Source organism: Pinus tabuliformis, chromosome Q, assembly GCF_031772625.1.
Source record: "Pinus tabuliformis cultivar Carrire ecotype Pingquan chromosome Q, CPIR1, whole genome shotgun sequence".
Taxonomy (NCBI): domain Eukaryota; kingdom Viridiplantae; phylum Streptophyta; class Pinopsida; order Pinales; family Pinaceae; genus Pinus; species Pinus tabuliformis.
Window position 1 is genome coordinate 269,456,340 of NC_142296.1, and position 11,720 is coordinate 269,468,059.

Consider the following 11,720-nt stretch of genomic DNA (forward strand, 5'->3'; position numbering starts at 1 on the left):
TGATCCACTATATCTACTATAAATTTATGCAGATGTTGAGGGCTTAAAACACCATTTAAAATAACAAATGCCATTTGTAAATTTTAGAAGATGTATCCAATTGAGCCTTGACCAACGAAAAAGACCCAACATTGACATCATTCTAGAAACCTAGTCACCATAAATGGAAATTCTGGTAAACTTTGATGTGCATATAGAATTACTCCTATACTTAATTAAAATAGAACTTAAAAATTCAACAGACATGAATGCTCTCTGCTTGATATTTCTCTGAATAGTCTAAATAGATAAAGTTGTGTAGACAAATTCTCTTTGTTCAAGATTCATCTGAATAGTCTAAATAGATAAAGTTGTATAGACACACGCAAGAACATAGAGTGGGATGACCATTAAAATAAGAACAGTCACTACATACTATCAAGAAATAAAAATTGGATTAGAACCTCCAGTGTTCCAGAACACTTTGCTGCATTATTGGGTACAATAATCCTAAGAAATATTGAGGTCTATACCAATAAAGAAGCCATGAATAAGCTATCTACAACCAACCCATAAATAGAATTTGTGATAGTAAGGCTTGAGAACAACCCTCGAGTCTGACCATAACACTAGCAACCCCATTTCCACTAACAAGAGCACTAGAGAACCTTTAGATGTCCAATGCATTTGGTCTTGAGCAGGCATTCAAAATAGGACTCCATATCCATTGCACTAAATTCTTCCTCTTAATTCCATTGACATTGTAATAAGTGCCAAATTTATTTTTCATGACTTGTCCAGTCTAAGTTCCACTGCCTCCAGTCCCATAAAGACCTTCACAAATATCTACAATCTTAGTAGGAGAAGTAGGATCATCACCAGCATACCAGGAATTGATCAGGGGATTTGACAAAAGATCAACAAATTAATGGTCAATCACACTTATCATCCCATCGATACCAACATTGCCATTAGGTGCCTTGAGTGCCTTCATTCCAATCATTAACTTGCCAATACAAAAGTATAAGCACAGACTTCCCGACACTATTTTCCAGAATGGCCAACCGATGCATAAGGCAGTGTGTATCCTACAATGGATGGGAATGTAAAATAATGAAATCCATAGACTTCTCTGTAGAAGTCCAGGACAGAAACATCACTAGAAGTGAGGAGGAGGTAAACACCATTCTTGGGATCAATGGGAATGGGACTACTCTAGGCAGTTATGGTATTTTTGTCACTTCCTGGACACTAAGCCTACTCCTTACCCTACCATGGGATTAGTAATCATCGTGTTTACTAGTAGTCACTATGTTTATGCTATTATTAGCACCAAGCTGATTAGTATATAGCTGCACTTTTTTCCACCACTGACCCACAGAAGGGCTCTTTGTATTATTAGAAATAGATATAACATAAAATCATTGATAAGCCTCTTCTCCTTCTTACTCCACCCACTATACCAAATTGTATGGACATTCATAGCATAAGTCAACACAAGCCCCATGTCGTACTTCATATTCACATATGGCGAGGACCCTTCATTCTTCTTCGAAGTCCCAAACTGCAAATCTACCTTATTGGATTGTTGTCCCAGTCACACAATAGTAGTATTCTGATTTAAATATTGAGGCCATGTCCTCCATGCTTCAACTAAGGCTAACACAATGAAAAAACAAACCTACACATGCAAACATACCCATTTTCTCTCTGGAACAACACACCAAGCAAACAATGCAATGAGATTCAATGGTTTCTTCTTCATGAGATGCATGCACAAGGAAATACATGTACCCTTCTCTTTATCTATATACAACAACATAGAAGTAGAGAGTTCGAGATAACTATCAGGGATTGAAAACAACCCTCAATTGGCATCACATACTATAGTTTTAGAAGTACAGAGTTTTAAAATGAACAAGAAAATTTAGATAAAAGAATAAAAAACTTTGTTTTTCAATTATTTAAATTTTCAACCATTTAAACGAAATTTAATAACAATGTCAATTTATCGTATTTAGTTCTACCTATAATGGAAACGAATTATTTCTGTATTAAACATTACAAAATTAAGCTACATGTGGACCAGATCTGAAGTTGGAATGAAAGTCATTCCCCTAGATTTGAACTCTTATCATATCCAAAATTAAGATTGCCCAAGTAGTAGAACATAAGCTCTAAAAGGGATTAACCTTTCCTACCTTATTCATTATTGAGTTCAATTAATCCAATGATAAGGGAATTGAGACCTACCAATCTTCTTTAATCAAAGAAATATATGATTTCACACAACAATGTATGCAACAAAACCAAACCACCCTGAAACACCTGTTCATATGCCTAAGAGATCATCCTTAGCATTAAAAACTCAAAACAGGTTCGATTTTCTTTTTCAATTTTGGATGAGGAAATATTTATTTTCCTTGATTCGCCTTTGATAAATGCACACATGGTCCACTTATATGCATGAAATAAGGAAATTGAAACTACAACTCTGGCATTTTCCACCCTAACCATCAACCCCATATCCTGGAATTTTCTATCTCGTCACCAAATGCACATAGCTAATATGCCAACTCAACATTTTCAGTGTTTTGATCAAACTAGACGAGTGTCACCAAAATGAAAACAATACCTTCTAGAACATCCAAATTGAATCCTTTAAATTGATAATTCTTATTCTCATCACTTTGAAATTGAAATGTTTTTGTTATTCAAAAAGAAGGAAAATCTTTCAAAATGCAGACTGTCAAATTAGGTTGAGTGCCTTATCAAAATGTAGGTTTGCCTTGTCAAATTGCTTTCTCAAAAAAAAAAATCATGTATTCCTTAAAGCTGTGCACAAAACCCATATGTTAGTTTTCACTAGACTCTCATCCTATCTAAGATGCATAAATTCCAAAATAGTTTGACCGGTAATTTTGTATTTCTTATGACATAAAATCTACAGCCACTAACACACTAAGATCTGATGGTCAACTCAAATCCAATTATGTAAATTGTTTAGTATTAATCATGATGTGATCCATTCTCTCATTTGATTAGAGTCCAATATCACACCCTATAAGTCTTTTGTTCATAAGTTTTATATTTACTATAAAAAATAGAGTAAATGCAAACTAGATTTGGAAAAAATGGATTCCTTGAGTAGGTTAAACCTGTTGAAACTTGTTGGTTGTTCCTAAAGACATTTATTAAAATAGAAGGAATTCATAAATGTGTGAAAGATAGTCTTCAAGGCAGATGCTTCTACCTCAATGAAGGGACAACATCACACTTCAAACTCTCTGTTTGAACTTTGAGGTAGATTTTAACAAATAAAGGATGTTTATCCTGTGTTAAAGCTCTAGAATGGTTCAATTTTGAAAACAAAATGTGATACCTATGTGAATTAGATCAATGATAGAGAATCAAGAATGAATTATAAAAGAGATGATAATTTAATTTCTTATTTTTAGTGGGAGATAAGCCAAAGAAAGTGATAACAGTAGTTTCCATTTTTTTTCTTTGACAGTTTTCAAGAGAGAGAATTGAGTACATGGTAATTCGCGATATCTCTCAAGGGTTGAAAAATATTAAAATTTGTGCTTCATAAACTTACTATTGCAATTATTTTAAAAAACATCTTGTTGTTATCTTTACATTTAGCATAATTTGTTGGACAAGGAATCCTTTTGTTCTCCTTTGCATATAGTTGAACCCTCTTCATATTGTTCCTTTATAACTTCACTTCTTTTGGAGGAAGAACTTTCTACTACTTTGCAAATGATTCATGGTATTTTACAAATGTTGCAATTAGGGGCATTACTTGTCCAAATTGGTTCCTTGTTAGTGCAGCTAGAGATAACTCATTTACTCATGCTTGATACTTTGTTGTTATTTCACATTTTCACCTCACATTCTAGTGATTCATTTTTTTTTTTCCTTTTCAGTGATAGTTTCTACGACCATCATTACGTACTATACCCCTTTATTGCTTTTTTATGCTATATTTCAACAAAAAATGATTATCTGCACTTATTTTTTCAAATCTTTCCTTAATGAAATTTTCATTTCATTTATCTAGATCATTTTTTCCCTACATTCATATGCATGTTGTTCAAACCTTCCACAATAATGACATTAGACACTGCATATGTCATACCTCTCTGGAAAATCTCCCAAGTAACCTACCGCTATGTCTTCCTCTTCCATGTGATTCTAAAAGGCTAATATGTCCTCCTTCATCTCTATACTATTTAGAAAGGTCCTCACATCATGTTGTTAGCTTCACAGTTAGCACACATTGTTAGACAAGCAATCCTTATGTTTCCCTTTGCATACAGTTGACCCATTTTCATATTGTTCTTTTATAACTTCACTTCTTTTGGAGGATTAATTTATTGTTTCTTAGAAAATGATTCATGGTATTTTAAAATTGTTGCAATTAGAGGCATTACTTGGCCAAACTGGTTTAGTCATTTTCCTTGTTATATTTAAATACCACCTACCTAACACAAATCAGTTTTGCCCTGATATGATATCTTGTGTTGTTCCCTGCTGAGAGGTACATGTCATTGGCTTTTCCTCTTTATCAAATTTCTTTTTTACATGTTGACATGTATGCATGTACACTTTTCCTATCCTTAGGACATTAGTTTAACATTTCTTTTCCCCTATTATGGAAGTTTTTCCTTTATGGTTTTTACCTCTTATTGTTTTACACTATGTATGGTTGATATCTAACTGGTGTTACATGTTGTATGGAAACACATATTATTCCCTTGTTTGTACAATCTATTTTCCTTCTCACTTTTTTTTTCCTAGAATGCCACACACTCTTTTATTTTTACTATGGTTAGAAATTTTTTCTTGCATAAACAATAGCCATTTTTTTTTACTACTTTTATTTGCCTGCATCTATATACCCTTTTCATATGAAAAGTTGCAAGGTTGTTTGAATAGGGTGCAAAATTGTCACAACCATCATTCTGGAAAGACACTTTACTTTACGCACAAAAACCATAATCAAAACAATGCTTCCTACTTTGCCTTGATACCACCAAACCTCTCTGTTTGAACAAGCCCTCAATGTTTGCTAGGTATCTCATTCAAATTGCCTACCCCTTCCTCTATACCTTCCAAAATTTTCCTTCACTCAACAAATAACAATATCATGGTGGCTCTTGTTTTCTTCTTGCTTTGCTTTCTTACCCGTGAAACATGTAACTTTCCACATGCAAATTTCACAAATCATAAGGACATTAGTCTAACTATCTATTTGATTCTTGTAGCACACTTTTTCTTGCTTGTTCTTCCTTCCCCCTCATGTTTTTTTATCTTCCACACTTTTCCTTTCCATTTCTACTATTGCTTCATCTCATTTTAGATAAACTCTTTTACCTTTTCCTTTCTTTTTACCACACAAAATTTTCTTCGCTTTTGTACACTTACGATTGATATTCGCCTGTAGCACCTATTTTTTGACAACAAAGTCGTATCACCATGGAACCAACCTTGACTACCAATGCACTTCCATTGTTGTCAGTTGGCTTTATCGAGATGCAACCAATCCTCCAAGTCATTTTTGCCAAAGAAATACACCCTGCTAGGATGTCAACCCCTCGCTACCATGTCTCCCTTTTTCATGGTGTTCACAGCCATGCGGTCTTGCTTCCTCCTTCACATGATTCACTTGCAAAATCCGGAGACTTGTAAATAAGCTCTATTGTGCTCTTATAGAAATGCTCATGCACATATGCACATCATACTATGTATGTTGCACAATGGGAATCCTGCCTACTCTCCCCTGGATTTCCTCTCATTTTATGTCTGCTTTAGAATTTATTTCCTTTTATCATGTTTAATTCCCCTTTGCACTCACATATGCTCTTTCTTGTAGGCCACTTTCTGTCCTTAAACTTGAAACAATCCATTGTGTGGAACCTTTAATCAGTGATCCAACCCCTCTTATTCACTCTACTAAACAAATGCACCTTGTGCCCTGGTCCTCTTCCATTGGATCTTCCCTTTCATAAACCCCCCCAATTGAAAGTGAATCTACCAATTTCACAAATTTCCTCGCTTCACCTGCAACAACTCTCCCTTTTAAGGCACTTACCCCAACTCGTAAATTTTGTTCCATCCAAGGTAGAGTTCTCATAAAAACACCACTTCATGCATAAACCTATGATGGGGATGGTGACAAAATCCATATATACACATTCAATTACTTGGCAGACTCACTCCATTCTCTCATCCAGCATTTCCAAATCTACACAATTTTGAATGGCTCCATAAAGGTCTTAAACACACTTTCAAAAAACTCCTCTTCTCCACATCAAATGTATCTCACCTTTTAGATGGTGATCAAACAATACCTTCCCATACCTTCCATTTTGTGGCAATAAGTTCACTCAAATTTGCACCTCTCGACTCATTTGTTGATGTTATCAGTTTTGTTAGCTTGACTTCTCTTGCTCGATCGTTCACAGGTGTGACGGTTTTGAAACTCCTAGAAAAATTATTTCCCTATGCGACAAGTCTGATATCAGCATCAAAGCCACCTTGTGAGGAGACCATTGCAACATCGAAGGGCGCGCGCTCTTCGAACACCGCATGGAATGTACCGTCCCAGTCATTGTAATCAGAGGGGTCCGACTTGTCGAGTTCAATGGGTGAATTATTGGAACTATCCCTATGACTTTCCTTCTTATAGATCTAGATATCTCTAAAACACACCAACTCAAGCAATGGTTTCAAGAAGAAGGCATAAAATCATCCTCACCACCACTCAGCAAGAAATACACTGGCATAACCACTAGGCCCATGCAAACAAAAACAATTTCTGCCATTCCTGCAATGCCCCACATCGAGACATCTTCCTGGGTTTCTCTCTATGCTACTATTACAACAATTAACTTGGATGACTTATAATTCCTCACATTCCCCCTTACTGTTCATGGGCTTAAATGCATGAAAAAATTTGTTCAACAAACTCAAAGACATGGTATTGTTCAAAATGTGGAGGCTCCTTCCTCGAATGTGACTATTCCTATGTGATTCGACTTGAATTACATGACCACACTGGCCAACTCAAAAATTTGGTTGCTTTCGATGATGTAGCCCATGGCCTTTTAGGTGTATCTACAAAGGACCTTTTCTTCCTTTCACGCGAGGTAGAAGTTGCCCAAGCCATATCCAATGGAGTCACATCACATCTATTCCTCTTCATGATAGATGTAAAAAAAACACTTTTAATGACATTGAACGCCTCTGCCCAACCCTCATGCACTATGATGAACTCCCTTATGCCTCTTCACCTTCTCTCCTCCTGCAAGAACTTCAACCCACTCCCCCCCTTGAAAAAAAATTCACGCCACCTATAAACATACCTTTCTCCCCTCTCCATCACTATTCCCCATCTCTTGCTCCATACACCCTTTCCCTTTAACACTTTTCCTCCCATACTCTCCCCCCCACCTTCTCCATTGATGCCCATCCTTCACCTTGTAAACATTTTCCCTATTATTCCCCTCCCTTTCTCGATTGCTGACTCCTTTCCCACCCTTCACTCTCATTAATCCCCACTTGCCCATTTGCACCTTGTTCAACCCTCTTGTCTACAATTTGAACTTTATCTTTTATATAACTCATCTTCAACAATGCTTCAATATTTTGTACTGCTTTCTCATTACTATATGCACCCTCTCTCAATTGTATTGGTTATCATGAACAGAAGGGCATGCACTTCTTTTTTTTCTCACATGCATACATTCCCATTTGCTCACTTGTAATGTCTCTTCTATATACATGGCCATTCGGTCACTTTCTTTTCACTATCCTTATTCATCATGTGAGATTCTTTGCAACACACACAAATTATTCAAATGCACATGAATATCATATGCTATATAAAAAATGAAATACACACCTAATGCTTCTAATTATGGTCACATGCACAAATGGGCTTCCTTTAGTCTAGGCCAAATATGCTTCATGTGGTTGCATTTACAATTACTAATAATCGTTTGAACATCCCAGGATGGATAAGTTTACTTTGAACAAGTCTAATAGCCAAACAAAAAAAATATCATTCGCAACCATCTTTGTACCGCACCTTCAATTCAAATTCATCACGTTACATAATGCATACACTTTCCTTAAAATAAACGCTCCCAACATATATATGCTACTATGCTTTGTAATGCAAAACAAAACACAGCAAAAAAAAACACAAAATTTAAACGAATAGAGAAAATAAAAAACTTTCCATGCATGCTTTACTTGCCTTTGCTCCTACTTCACTTACATCTCTGATGTTGAGACAACTGTTCTTGATTGAAATAGCTATGAAACCCACCCTAGTGAATAGTTCACAGAAGGAACAATAATGACACCAGTATGCACTTAACAAGGATAGAATAAATACACGTCGTTGCCTTCTCTACAACAATCGTCGATACAACTTTCCCTCTCAAACCAACCCAAATTGAATGCCTCTTCCTTCCTAGTTTCATCTCCATCCCCTAGCATCTACCCAAACTCTTTTGCTTTCCCTTCCATGTCCACTTGCTTCCCAATCAATTCCAACTGATGCCCTTTCGTCACCTCCAACTTTCCATGTGTAGTCACCCCCTCATGAGGCTTCCTCTTCAATTCCAACCGTTGACCTTTTGTCACCTCCCACTTTCCATGTGCAGTCATCCCCGCATGTGGATTCCTCTTCAACTACTCGGAAATTAACCAATAAACATATCAATCATGCACATCGTCGCTTTTGTGAAACAAGTGATGTACTTAGCCCCATACAAGTCTGCTCCACTTGTCATGAATCTTACCCATCAATGAAAAAAAAAAATGCCATTGTTGTTCATTCTCATTATGCCTCTGAGCAAACTATGCATCGCTTCTCATCCTCAAACAACATGGATCCAGGTAACCAACTCTGTGTCCTCACTTGCCTAACTCAGGTTGAAAAGATGCTCACTTCCTGTGTTAACCCCATTCTTCAAGTAAAGCATGCACATGATGGGAAATTCAAATATTCTGAACATGCTATTAACTTCCCTAACTGACATTTTCACCTCCCTTCCTCACATGCTCTCAAAAATATACATCCTTGTTATAAATAAATCCAACATTGACCACATATCCTATTAATTCTTTGTCAGCAAATCACGTGTTCCCATGGCTCAGCAGTTCAAGTTATCAAATGACCCATAGTAAAAAGATGTACAACTTAACCCACTTGCACTTTCCTCTTTGCCTGATTCCCCTTTAGGCGTTTCTAGTATGTTACGCCGTCTCTCCCCCAACTCGCTTGGCCCCTAGGAAGCCCTCTCTGAAAATCTTAACCATGAATTTCTACACCCAAACTTGTCTCACCTTCAACCATCCTCCTTTGTTGCAACTCTACCAAATTCTCACATAGAAATTGATGAGATACGTGCCTACATAGAATCCTCGAATTCCACACCCACCCATTCACGTCAATGGACCATCATTGACCTTTCTCCAGTCAACAAATACAACACAGAGGGGCCTCTTCTCCATGGCCTTCCCCACCTTGTTCCCCATCGAAGCTGTCATGATTAACCAACCAATAATTACAAAAGTTGATATGCAAGAATATGCTTTGCATCTAATGTGCTTCCATGAAAATCTCTTTAGCCAACATCCCAGGTTTTGCTATTTCCTATACAACCTTGTCATGTGACATCGAATCCATGAAACTCCTCTTGTCTTCATTAAAAGGGACCTTGCAAAAACATTACCAACAACCATAATAGACCTTCACCTCCACCTACATCAGCTTATACCTTCAACAATTCTAGACTGGATTATGCGCTTTGGCTCATCGCTTCATGGAGCCATTCTTTTTGGACGAGGGCTATAGGGGAGCTAAGCAACATGATCATTGAATATGGTAACCCTACCTTCTTCTTCACACTAAATGAAGCTAATACCAAATGGCATGACTTTCATATGGCCATGCCTTCTAATCCTCCATCTAATGCACAAGATCAGTCTTGAAGGAAAATCCAAAATATTTTAGGAAACCCAAGTCATGCATCTTAATACATCCATTGCAGATTCACAATATTCTTAGAAGAGGTTCTACTAAAAGGATTCCTTGTAAAGGATTTTTGGTGTGAGTATGGCTCTACTGTTTCTTACCATTTACTTCTATTTCTTTTTACTTTTCCTTTTCATGCATCCCTCTTACTTTTTTCTCGTCTTTGTTACTAAGGCATGAATGGCCACATAGAGGCTCTGCACATTTACATGGGTTTCTATAGTTCAAAGATGCACCTAATTTGGACGTCCTTGATTGGGCTAATGTTGCAGACATTTGTGCAATAACTTTTTATCTTTGATACCTACATCACCGCTTGTAACCCTCGGCCTCTCCAAAATAGGACTCTTGGGTTGCATCGCTCATTTATATGCGATCCCTGCCTCCTTGTGACAGGTGAGATCTTTTATCAAATAAAATCCAAGACTATGATGAACTTGTGAACTACATCCAAAGGCACACAAATTATCATTCCTCTACATGTCTTCGCAAAAAAAATTAAACTATTACTTGTCGCTATGGAGCCTCTTTGGAATTTTGCGCAACTTGTTCTCTTCAAATCAATTCTTCCGGGAGGAAAACGTACACTCCTGCTAGAAATGATGACAAGTTAAATGTGCACATCTCTCATATGCCTACAATTTCAAGGGCCAACATTTACTTCCAATAGTTTTTGTCACGCCATGCTATATTGAACTACATTGCAAAATATGCGGCGATAATAGAGGAAAAATATGAAAGTTACCAAAAAATGCTTGCACGAATTTCACAAAGTTCCCCCCCTGACATGCCTATCGTGTCTGTAATCCACAAAATCATGACTGAGCTTGTTGATGATAGTGGACATTGGTGCACAAGAAACATGTCATATGCTCCAAAAACTCCCACTTACCCAATGAAGTCATTCTTTTGTCTCCCTTAATGTTAAAGAAACAATTTTTCGATGTGTTTGAAACAAATTGGATGCCCATCTTCTATCAACATTGTTCATCACCTCGTACATGAAAAGACTTCTTTCACTAGAGTCATTTCCACTTATTGAAGTCACATGAGACTGGTCATTCTCCTCTTGATGGAAAACATCGCCTTGGAAGCACATTTTCCCTCCCAAGGTTGTGCACATCATTCCTCAGTACGCTGCAGTCCTAGGTAAAGATTCAACATCCTATGTAGACTTTTGTGGGAGTGAACGACTCTTGTACTTCCCTTTTCATAGATCTCCTAATGATATTGGTGAAACTAATTTGGCAATTGTTTCTAATTGGGAGAAAATTGCCAACACATATCAAGCATGGCATGTTCATTGAGATCCTTTGGAACCACCCATGTCTGACTCTGATGATCCCTCCCCTGATGTAATGCACCCCCCCCCCCAAATAGACATGGAAGAATGGAAATTCCTCTCTCAACTCCACCCAGGCAATAACATCCTCCTTGATGGGCTTGACATGCTTTGCCATCGTGACCTCAATGAAAACCATAATTGGGACCACTCTCTTATCCCTTCACACTTGCAAGAAATGGCCATTTGCTTCATAGAATTCAACCTCTCTTCCACAACACTCCATGTTATGCTCCTATACTACTAGTTTAAGCCCTTATTGTAATTAGTACAACACCCTTATTATATTTTTCTTCCCATGTAGTCCCCATATTGTTATTATTGTGCCCCATAGAAGCCCAC

General features: G+C 37.1%; 1 pseudogene; it reads right to left on the reverse strand.

The window, feature by feature from the left end:
* Window positions 1–649: 649 nt before the first annotated feature.
* Window positions 650–7,556, reverse strand: LOC149219229 (protein EXORDIUM-like 3 pseudogene; annotated as a pseudogene).
* Between the last annotated feature and the right edge of the window lie 4,164 nt (window positions 7,557–11,720).